Consider the following 12,424-nt stretch of genomic DNA (forward strand, 5'->3'; position numbering starts at 1 on the left):
ATTTAAAACCAAATACTTTTAGACTTTTTCTCAAGTAGTATTTTACTGGGTGACTTTTACTTGAGTCAACTTCTGTTAAGGTATCTTTACTTTTACTCAAGGATGACAATTGGGTACTTTTTCCACCACTGGTGATACATGTAGATGATACATACACAGCATTGCACTGATGAATACTTGTATTATTGTTGCTTAATGAGGTACAGATTAGGTTTGAATCTCTGTTGTGCGCCATACTGGAAGCCTGTGTGAGCCTTTTGAGCTAAAGCCTATAGGCAAGTACTCAGGTCTGCCTTGGACACAGTGCTCTTATGATCTCTTTTTATTCTTATACTCTCTTCTGTTCTCTTCCCAGCCATGCTATCTCCATCAGAGGATGCACCATTCATCTGAATCCCCGACAGCCTGGTAGGAGAGGATCAATCTATACCCTCTCTGCCATGGCTCTCCTGATGTGCTGTGCTTATCTTTTTCACCCTCCGTCCCTCTCTTCATCTAATTTTTCCTCTCTCTGTCTCCCTCTCGCTGATGTTCTAAAAACCATCACCATTTATGGTGGCTGTCTCATTGGTATCTGCCCACGCCCCCTTTCTCTCCCCACTCCCCCCTTCCCTCCATCTCTCCCCCCACCACTCACCCCCCTGGATCCTGAGGATTCTATAAATAAAGGTTGAACACAGGCAAGTGAGGGAACATTGAGAATAGAAGCCCTGTTAACAGTAGGCAGAATCAGGGGATTGGCTGACTGACGCGTCACTGCACTGGTGTGCTCCAATCAGCTCTTTGAGAGGCGGAGTCAGTGCGGTGATTGACAGGGTAGCTGATGGAATAGTCTTAGAGCCGGTGCAGTACCACATCTGACCACTAGAGGGAGCTGTGGGATGTTTGTTAGTGGGGTGAATGAGACAGTTACTACTGCAGGGATATGTGTAGCTCAATAGAGGCCACCCTTTCCAACAGGTGTGCATGTTCTATAAGTAAGTAGTAGGGGAGCACTTCTGTCTCTTTCACATGCTTTCAAGCATGGCTGATAAGTTAACCCTTTTGTGTGCCTTTCAGTAGTGTCACCCAGTGTTTGTGATATCATGTAGGGTGTTAAAACGGCCAGCTTCAGTCAGCTGATTCTAGCCATCCATTCTGGTTAGTTCTAGTCAGGCAGCTTAGTCTCCCATTCAGAGAACCCCCACTTTGGTCAATGTCAGCCAATTACTTATCACCACATCTCGTTCAGACTATCATCGGCCTAGATTTCCTGGATTTCAGTTTCAGTTTGTGTTGGATCCCAGCACACCTTATGTTCAGAAACATGCTTTCCCCCATCCTGATGAGCACCACCACAGTATTCCCTCCTGCTGAACTTTTCCTCCCGTGGACTGAATCCCTGTCTGTTTGATGTTTAAACATGCGTGCATCTAAATGTAAGTGCCTTGAGATCTGTGTCATGTTTTGTGGACTATTGTGTGTAATTACCATGTGTGTTGAGCTTGTTCGCTCGCCCATGCTCCCGCTAGCGCTACCATTTGCATTTTGCATTGGAATGCATGAGCATTTTAGCACGACTGTTAGCGATGAGCCATTTATTAGCAGTGATCATTTTCTGGTGCTAGGCTATTTTCTATTCTATATGTATCGCTCGTGCTCATTGTATTTATATTACGTATACATTTCAACATTACTGTAATGTTTATTTGAGCACATTTGCCTGAGTTTCATGTGTACAAGTCCACTAGGCTGTTTCGTCTATTGCCATTTGACTAGGCTTTAGGCCTTCTGTGGTGTATAGCCCTTGCTGTTATGAATGAAATAGCTTGTACAGCCATGTTATTCATTTTATACCAGTGCTATAGCCTAATTTTCCTTTCAGAAACATAGTTAATGTCATTTCTCACTGGACATGTTTCTCAGTTATCTGAAACATGAGTGGTCAGTTGTGTGTGTGAATGTGGATATCTTCTTCCATTAAACCACCCTTAACCTGGACATCCGCCTCATCCTTGTTCTGACCGGACATTCTGTAGTGGTTACTATTAGCCTTAAGCCAGCACCTAAGGTTTATTATCACATTCATGGTCCTTAGATTCTCTACAACTATTTTTCATGGTCTTTCGAGCCGGATCCAGTAACTGCAACAGCCCAAAGATAACAGAGACGATCCTCCACAAGATGTGGTCCATCTGCACCAACCAGCTCACCTGCCACAATAACTCAATAATTACGTCAGTTAACTAGCTTCCCCTTCAACGACTTATCACCGGTCCAAGTCACCACCCAGGCTGACCAGCAGAATAGAGGACAGAGCCTAAGCCTTTTCATCAGTTGCTAATTCACCGGGTTCCCACCTCAGGCTAACCTCAACCAGAGATTGCCAAGATCAGCATCGAACCTCGACCAGAGAACACCGGGATCAGTGTCGACCTAAGCATGGACCGCCAGTGACAACCGGTGAGGTCTCAATGTTTACACAGCCAGCGTGACGAGATCGATGAGCTCATTGAAGCAGTCAGCCAGTACTTACCTGATGGACACTGCCAGTTGTCACCTGACCGTCTCGGCCAGTCCTTCAACGGTTCTCTCCTCTTACAACTGAAAGGCGTCTTAGAGGGGGAGAACAGGGACCTCTGTCACCAAGCTGCCAAAGAAGTTGATGACATTATTTCAGAGATTGTCAAGCAACAGATACTACATCAGAAGCACCAGAATGAGGTACTGAAGATGGACCACATGAAGTTTGAGGTGGAGCACGCCCGCAGGACTGGAAAACCCACCACCGGCCCAGGTAACAGGCCCGATAGTAGTCAAGTTCCTGAGGTTCAAGCACAAGGTAGCTGTTCTGGGAAGAGCCAAGAACTTGAGAGGAGCGTACATGCATATCTTCATCGACGAGGACTATCTGGAAGCGGTGCGCCAGAAGAGGAAAGAACTTATCCCAGCCATGAAAGCTTTCAGAGCGCGTGGGGACATTGCTTACATCCGCTACGACAGGCTCATTGTCCACCCTTCCTCCCAAAAGCCTGGAAGGGATGAGAGAGCCAAGCCTATGGGTTGGCAGCTTCAACCCCGCAGCACACACACACACACACTTACACGCACCAACTGATTAATGGACTGCTGAATGTATAATTTTTTCTCTTGCTTTGTTTCCATATTGTCTGTCTCTGATAAGCTACTCAGGAAAGGGCTGAAAATAGCCCATATTAATATACTGTACGTAGCCTTAGAAATACGGTTAATGAAATCAATAAGTTGCTAACATCAGATAACATTCATATATTAGTCATTTCTGAGACGGAAGCTATACTGTTACACCAGGAAGTGTGTCATTATTGTGGAAAAATTGTTATCAATCAATAATGACAAACTTCCTGGTGTAACAGTATAGCTTCCGTCCCTCCTCGCCCCTACCTGAGCTCGAACCAGGAACCCTCTGCACACACCGACAACTGCCTCCCACGAAGCATCGTTACCCATCACTCCACAAAAGCCGCGGCCCTTGCAGAGCAAGGGGAACAACTACTTCAAGGTCTCAGAGCGAGTGACGTCACCGATTGAAACGCTATTAGCGCGCACCCCACTAACTAGCTAGCCATTTCATATCGGTTGCACTGGCATTGACAACCTTAAATGGAAAGCTACTGAGGATGTTAGCTAACTGTATAGCCACTCCTATCTGTCATATCTTTAATGTGAGCCTAGAGGAAAGTCTTTGTCCTCAGGCCTGGAGGGAAGCCAAAGTCATTCCGCTACCCAAGAGAGGTAAAGCAGCCTTTCCTGGTTCTAACCGCAGACCTATCAGCTTACTGCCAGCTCTTAGCAAACTGTTGCTACTTCTCTGTAAACAAATTAACAACAGACTTTCAGCATGCTTACAGAGAAGGGCACTCAACATGTACTGCACTGACACAAATGACTGATGATTGGTTGAAAGAAATTGATAATAAGATTGTGGGAGCTGTACTGTTAGATTTCAGTGCAGCCTTTGATGTTATTGACCATAACCTGTTATTAAGAAAACATATTTGTTATGGCATTTCAACCTCTCCCATATCGTGGATTCATAGCTATCTAGCTAATAGAACTGAGGGTTTTCTTTAATGGAAGCTTCTCTAATGTGAAACATGTAAAGTGTGTTGTACCACAGGGCAGCTCTCTAGGCCCTCCACTCTTTTCTATTTTTACCAATGACCTGCCACTGGCATTAAACAAAGCATGTGTGTCCATGTATGCTGATGATTCAACCATATACGCATCAGCAACCACAGCTAATGAAGTCACTGAAACTCTTAACAAAGAGTTGCAGTCGGTTTTGGAATGGGTGGCCAGTAATAAACTGGTCCTGAACATCTCTAAAACTAAGAGCATTGTATTTGGTACAAATCATTCCCTAAGTTCTAGACCTCAGCTGAATCTGGTAATGAATGGTGTGGCTGTTGAGCAAGTTGAGGAGACTAAATTACTTGGTGTTATCTTAGATTTCAAACTGTCATGGTCAAAACATACCGATTCAATAGTTGTAAAGATAGGGATGGGGTCTGTCTGTAATGGCCACACTCCACAAAGCAAATCCTGCAGGCTCTAGTTTTATCTTATCTTGATTGTTGTCCAGTCGTGTGGTCAAGTGCTGCAAAGAAAGACCTAGTTAAGCTGCAGCTGGCCCAGAACAGAGCAACACATCAACATGCTCTTCATAGTTATCAAAGGGCTAATATAAATACTATGCATGTCAGTCTCTCTTGGCTAAGCATTGAGGAAAGACTGACTGCGTCATGTCTTGTTTTTATAAGAAACATTGTGTTGGAAATTCAAAATTGTTTGCATAGTCAACTTACACACAGCACTGACACACACTCTTACCCCACCAGACATGCCACCAGGGGTCTTTTCACAGTCCCCAGGTCCAGAACAAATTCAAGGAAATGTACAGTATTATACAGAGAAATGCGTGCTTGGAACTGCAGTCCGGAGGCCCTCGTCGAGCTCTACTGCTGTGGACCTGCGGTCTCTAGTCCTGAGAGTTTCATTGAGACCTGCTGCCGAACCTTCGCCGTCTGCCGCACTGAAACCTTTGTCGAGCTATGCTGTTGCGGCCCTACCTCTTGATCTGGGGCCTTAACGTGGTCCCTCTGCATGGGTCCAGGTGTGTCTGGTGGCCACTGCCCGTTGCTGCTTCGTGGCTCCAGCCACCTAAGTATCCAGTCCCAGGGTCCACTTCGAGCTCTGCTGCTGCAGCCCTGCTCACCTAGTTGTGAGACACTCGTCGAGCATAGTTGATGCGGCCCTGCGGTCTCCAGTTGTGGTGTCCTCAGCTGACACCATGCCAGGGGTCAAGATGACTCCTGTTCCTCCCCTGGGGGTCCTATAAGTCCTCACCATTGAGGTCCTCTTGTTCCTGGGCAGAGGGGGCAGCCGTGACCGGATCCACCACAGCATCTTGTTGGCTCCCCTCTTCAAGAACTTCCTCACAGGCTGTGCTGGCCCCCACAGTGTCACTCGCTCTGGTCTGGTGACCTCAAGCACCTTTGTGACGGGGTGACCAGGTGTACCAAAAGACAGGTCTTCTGTTCGACCAGTCACCCGTCTGGTATATTTCTTTGCCTCTCTGGATGACCACAAGTATTCACATCATCCCTCTATGACTGTCTGCCCTTGCTGCCCCTTGTTGTTGTTTTCAAAACTGCATGACACATTTGAAGCGGCTGTTAAACAACATTCTGACATTTCATATTTGTCCCCTTCAGTTTTATCAATGGAATGTGATACAAAACACGGCAACGGTGTGCTTTAGGACCATGCAGATGCCTCAGAGCGGTCGGGTAGGCTGTTTATCCGTCTGGATTTAGGACCTTGCGGACACCACAGAGTGGGCTGACAGGCTGTGGGAAGGCAAAGCTTCTGGAAGGCTTGCTGGGCCAGTTGCGCATAATTCAGCCTGTACGTGTTGTAAAAGGAAGCAGAACAGAAACTGGCTAATCTTAAATTGACTGATGCAGCTGGCAAGGTAACTGCTGTTTAACGTAACAGAAAAAAACTAAACTAGTGTTTATTCGCAGTGCTGAGCTAGTATTGTAACTGACATGTAACGTTAGCCCCTCTCGACTGAGGTGAATGAATACGCTACGCTAGTGAGTAGCTACAACAGCCAGGTCAGCTCTGGCATCTGGTTATCTGTCAGATAGCGATATGAGGTGGCTACTATTACTATCTAACAGCAGCTGTTTGTATGGAAATGATTTGTAGCCTTTGTTTTGTCCCGTTTCAGAAGTAAATGAACTTGGCACGCTTTCACCAGTTGATGTACAATCAAACTAGACCTGAATCAAATGATGAAAATATCTGCCAAACGATTGAAGATTGCACTGAAAAGTCAGAATATCAATGTGAGTTGTATTAGTCAGTGTGGCAATGTAACGTTATTGATCTTTCAGTTTCCCGAGCTAATTCCCTGCTTTTCACACTGACACTGTACAAAAACAACTCTAACGTTACAGGCTTCAATGTCATGGTGCACAGAAGAGGTCTGCGCGGGACTGATTTCTTCATCCCGCTTCCGTTCCCACCTGCTGGCTTTCTGTCGACAACCACCTGCTACTACAAGAACTGGTCCCAAACCCAACTGCTGTCCCACAATGTTATTTTAGGCATATGTGACCAAGCTCACTTGCCAGACATGGTCCCAGCAATAAAAAATGCACAAAATAACTTAAGAAATAGGGTAAATTATCAGAGATTCTCACATAGCCCTTACATTGTATTAGTGGGCTATATCAGCCAATATGCTATACAGTTGAAGTCAGACGTTTACATACACTTAGGTTGGAGTCATTAAAACTCGCTTTTCAACCACTCCACAAATTTCCTGTTAACAAACTATAGTTTTGGCAAGTCAGTTAGGACATCTACTTTGTGCATGACACAAGTAATTTTTTCAACAATTGTTTACAGACAGATTATTTCACTTATAATTCACTGTATCACAATTCCAGTAGGTCAGAAGTTTACATACACTAAGTTGACTGTGCCTTTAAACAGCTTGGAAAATTCCAAAAAATGATGTCATGGCTTTAGAAGCTTCTGATAGGCTAATTGACATAATTTGAGTCAATTAAGGTGTACCTGTGGATGCATTTCAAGTCCTACCTTCAAACTCAGTGCCTCTTTGCTTGACATCATGGGGAAATCAGCCAAGATCTCAGAAAAAAATGTAGAACTCCACAAGTCTGGTTCATCCTTGGGAGCAATTTCCAAACGCCTGAAGGTACCACTTTCATCTGTACAAACAATAGTACACAAGTATAAACACCATGGGACCACGCAGTCGTCATACCGCTCAGTGAGGAGACGCGTTCTGTCTCCTAGAAATTAACGTACTTTGGTGCGAAAAGTGCAAATCAATCCCAGAACAACAGCAAAGGACCTTGTGAAGATGCTGGAGGAAACGGGTACAAAAGTATCTATATCCACAGTCAAACGAGTCCTATATCGACATAACCTGAAAGGCCACTCAGCAAGGAAGAAGCCACTGCTCCAAAACCGCCATAAAAAAGCCAGACTACGGTTTGCAACTGCACATGGGGACAAAGATCGTACTTTTTGGAGATATGTCCTCTGGTCTGATTAAACAAAAATGGAACTGTTTGGCCATAATGACCATTGTTATGTTTGGAGGAAAAAGGGGGAGGCTTGCAAGCCGAAGAACACCATACCAAACGTGAAGCACAGGGGTGGCAGCATCACGTTGTGGGGGTGCTTTGCTGCAGGAGGGACTGGTGCACTTCACAAAATAGATGGCATCATGAGGCAGGGAAATTATGGGGATATATTGAAGCAACATCTCAAGACATCAGTCAGGAAGTTAAAGCTTGGTCACAAATGGGTCTTCCAAATGAACAATGACCCCAAGCATACTTCCAAAGTGGCAAAATGGCTTAAGGACAACAAAATCAAGGTATTGGAGTGGCCATCACAAAGCCCTGACCTCAATCCCATAGAAAATTTGTGGGCAGATCTGAAACAGCGTGTGCGAGGAAGGAGGCCTACAAACCTGACTCAGTTACACCAGCTCTGTCAGGAGGAATGAGCCAATATTCCCCCAATTTATTGTGGGAACCTTGTGGAAGGCTACCTGAAACATTTAACCCAAGTTTAACAATTTAAAGGCAATGCTACCAAATACTAATTGAGCGTATGTAAACTTCTGACCCACTGGGAATGTGATGAAAGTATTCTGACATTTCACATTCTTAAAATAAAGTGGTGATCCTAACTGACCTAAGACAGGGACTTTTTACTAGGATTAAATGTCAGGAATTGTGAAAAACTGAGCTTAAATGTATTTGGCTAAGGTGTATGTAAACTTCTGACTTCAACTGTATGTAGTTTGAGAGAGCAGAGTGGGAGAGACTTAGCTTTCTCTTGAGCTATTTTTATAGCCTACCTTTTAGGAGTGGGACGATTTTCACACTGAGAAATATGGGTGATCAATATTTAGGCCTATTTCTAGGCAATGTAGTAAACTATAGCCTAATCATATTCCTATTTGGGAAGAACATTTAATTGGAAAGATAACTGCCCTGTGTTTCTCCGCCCATGTATACACAGACTATAGCCTACTCTATTTAATTGAGACCACGCACACCTGATCTCGCATGTATGGCTACTGAACTGGAAGCAGCAAGAATGCTGACAGCAACTCTTGCTACGTTTTGCAGAGTCCTATAGGATATAGCCTACCTTTTAGGTGGACAATTTACAGGCAGAGAGAAATAAATGGGTAATCCATAATTATTGAAAATGAAAAGGCGCAACACTCGCTCACCGTAGTAGCCCAACCAATGTGCACGTTGTACCTTTTTTTGATTGCACTTCGACTCACGTTGATTGAACGCCCTCCACTTCTTTTCATTATCAATATTTATTTACAGACACTGTAGTAAACTACAGAATAATCATATTTAAGCTAATTTCATGTTCCAGTTACCTGCCACATGATTCTCTGCCCATGTAGGCAGCATACTCAATTTCAATGAGACCGCACATACTAGCAGCGAATTCTGACTGTGTGAATAATGAGAAAGATACGTGCTTTTAATACAATTCGTAGGCTAACGTATACACTGCAGAAAGAGGACCGTTTCAAAATAATAATGCTCCGGCCTGCAGCATGAATTAAATGCCCAACGTGCAGCAAAGATCTCTGTAGGGATCCGCAGGTCCAGTGGGAATGCAGCCCTCTAGTGCAGTCATTACGCAACACTATGCTCATAATGTCTTGCAGGGGTGTCAAACTCATTCCACGGAGGGCCTAGTGTCTGCAGGTTTTTGGTTTTTCCTTTCAATAAAGCCCTAGACAACCAGGTGTGGGGAGTTCCTAACTAATTAGTGATGTTAATTCATCAATCAAGTACAAGGGAGGAGCGAAAACCCGCAGACACTCGGCCCTCCATGGAATGAGTTTGACACCTGTGAGAGGGATCAGATGGTGACAGGGGTCCCAGCAGGGTCAGACTGCCAGGGAACACCAGACTACGGAGCTCATGTGAATTTTGCAGTATATTCAGTGAATGACACAAAGTTCCATCTTGAATTGATGGGTAGACCTAACGTAGCTACATGATAGCAGCTTAAGCTTAAAGCTACAGTCAGGGATCTGAGAATAATGGTAATTTCAATTATTTAACCATTGATTCTATTATTGGATAATGTATAAATGTACACCAAGGTAATTATGTGTCATGCCTCAGTTTAGGAGGATCAGATGGTGACAGGGGTCTCAGCAGGGTCAGGCAGCCAGGGAAGACCAGTCTGTGACAGAGCTGATGTGAATTTTTGTACGTACAACACATTATTCTCTCTGTGCAGAAAACACTGGACAAGCCAGGTGCTATTTTAAGGCCGTCTGACAAACCTCAAGTTGATTTCTAAACTGTATCAAGGTTTGATAAAGGCTTTTCCCAATGACACAAAACATGTAAAACAAAAATGTGAGTGAGATCTGGGAGACGCTATTGATGATGAATGGATACAGATGTTAGAATGCCCAGTCATGTTCTTATAATCTCAGACAGAAATTACTGACGTTTAAGACCATCCATAGAACGTAGTATATGCCTGTTAAACTTGAAATTGTATTATTTTGCTGGGTTCACAAAAGGGGACATACAGTGCGTTCTGGAAAGTATTCAGACTTCTTCCATTTTCCACATTTTGTTAAGGTACAGCCTTATTCCAAAATTGATTAAATCAAAAATGTTCCTCATCAATCTATATTCAGTACCCCAGAAATACCTTATTTTCAGACTCTTTGCTATGAGACTCGAAATTGAGCCCAGGTGCATCCTGTTTCCATTGATCATCCTTGAGATGTGTCTACAATTTGATTGGTAAATTTAATTGATTGGACATGATTTAGAAAGGCACACACCTGTCAATATATGGTCCCACAGTTGACAGTGCATGTCACAGCAAAAACCAAGCCATGAGGTCAAAGGATTTGTCCGTAGAGCACCGAGACAAGATTGTGTCGAGGCACAGTTCTCGTTAAGGGAACCAAAAAAATCCTGCAGCATTGAAGGTCCCCAAGAACACAGTGGCCTCCATCACTCTTAAATTGAAGAAATTTGGAACCACCAAGACTCTTCCTAGAGCTGGCCGCCCGGCAAAACTGAGCAATCGGGGGAGAAGGGCCTTGGTCAGGGAGGTGACCAAGAACCCGATAGTCACTCTTACAGAGCTTCAGAGTTCCTCTGGGGAGATGGGAGAACCTTCCAGAAGGACAACCATCTCCGCAGCACTCCACCATTTAGGTCTATATGGTAGAGTGGCCAGACGGAAGCCACTCCTCAGTAAAAGGCACATGACAGCCTGCTTGATGTTTGCCAAAAGGCACCTAAAGGACACTCAGACATCTGATCTGATGAAACCAATATTGAACTCTTTGACCTGAATGCCAAGGATCCTTTCTGGAGGAAACCTGGCACCATCCCTACAGTGAAGCTTGGTGGTGGCAGCATCATGCTGTGGGGATGTTTTTCAGGGGCAGGGACTGGGAGACTAGTCAGGATTGAGGGAAAGATGAACAGTGCAAAGTACAGAGAGATCCTTGATGAAAACCTGCTCCAGAGCGCTCAGGACCTCAGACGGGGGCAAAGGTTCACCTACCAACAGGACAACAACTATAAGCACACAGCCAAGACAACGCAGGAGGATCTTCGGGACAAGTCTCTGAATATCCTTGAGTGGCCCAGCCAGAGCCCGGACTTAAACCCGATCTGACATCTCTGAAGAGACCTGAAAATAGCTGTGCAGTGACGCTCCCCATCCAACCTTACAGAGCTTGAGAGGATCTGCAGAGAAGAATGGGAGAAACTCCCCAAATGCAGATGTGCCAAGCTTGTAGCGTCATACCCAAGAAGACTCGAGGCTGTAATCACTGCCAAAGGTGCTCCAACAAAGTACTGCGTAAAGGGTCTGAATACTTATGTAAATGTGATATTTCAGTTTTACAAACCTTTTTTTGCTTTGTCATTATGGGATATTGTGTGTAGATTGATAAGTGGGGGAAAACAATTTAATCCATTTTAGAAAAAGGCTGTAACGTAACAACAAAAAGTCATGGTGTGAATACTTTCCGAATGCACTGTATTTGCATAATGTTATTGGTCTTGTGAAGGCTGGCTGAATTTTGGCAAAGAGTATGTTCTTTTAATAACTCCGCATGTCTACAGATTCTCCCTTCTCGCTGTTTTTGTTTGCTTGGAAATGTTGATACTGGAGACTGCTATCAGAAGAAACTATGTAACCTAGCATTTATAGTGGCTAATAAATGCATTGCCATTAATTGGAAGGTTGGTCATCCTCCCACAATGTATGGAAGAAATGTCAAGTTATGTAGAGTATCACTAGATTTGTAAAATATGAAGGGTATACTGTGCAACTTTCATAAGGTCTGGATGCCTTATATGGAATACTGTACGACAAAAGGAGTCTGTGTTGAAAACATGCCAACGTCAGGGGAGATAACTATTTAGGCAATCCCTAGCTGCAGGGCTGCTCAGTCTTGGCCCTGGGGGTCTGGTGTACTGTTGTCACTCTGGTGTTGGCCTGCAACCTGAAACGACCTGAAACCAATAATGAATGCTTCGCTAAGATCCTAAAGCTGAGTGGGGTGTGTTGGGGCGCTACAGGGCCGTGGACCCCTAGGGACAGGACAGGGTGACCCAGCTCTATTGTGTGGAAGTTTAAAAGAGCTCTACAGTACTATTAGGCCTATGATATGAATTATATGGAGTGTGTACTGTTAATGTGTAGGTTGTATGTGTGTTTTCCTTCTATTTTTATTTTCCAAACCTTTCCCTTGAGACATAAAAAAAGATGTGAAGGAAGTTGTGTTGAGTTATTGACTAGACTGGTGGGGTTCGGGCATGTAGGC

This window comes from Salvelinus namaycush, chromosome 21, assembly GCF_016432855.1.
Source record: "Salvelinus namaycush isolate Seneca chromosome 21, SaNama_1.0, whole genome shotgun sequence".
Lineage (NCBI taxonomy): Eukaryota > Metazoa > Chordata > Actinopteri > Salmoniformes > Salmonidae > Salvelinus > Salvelinus namaycush.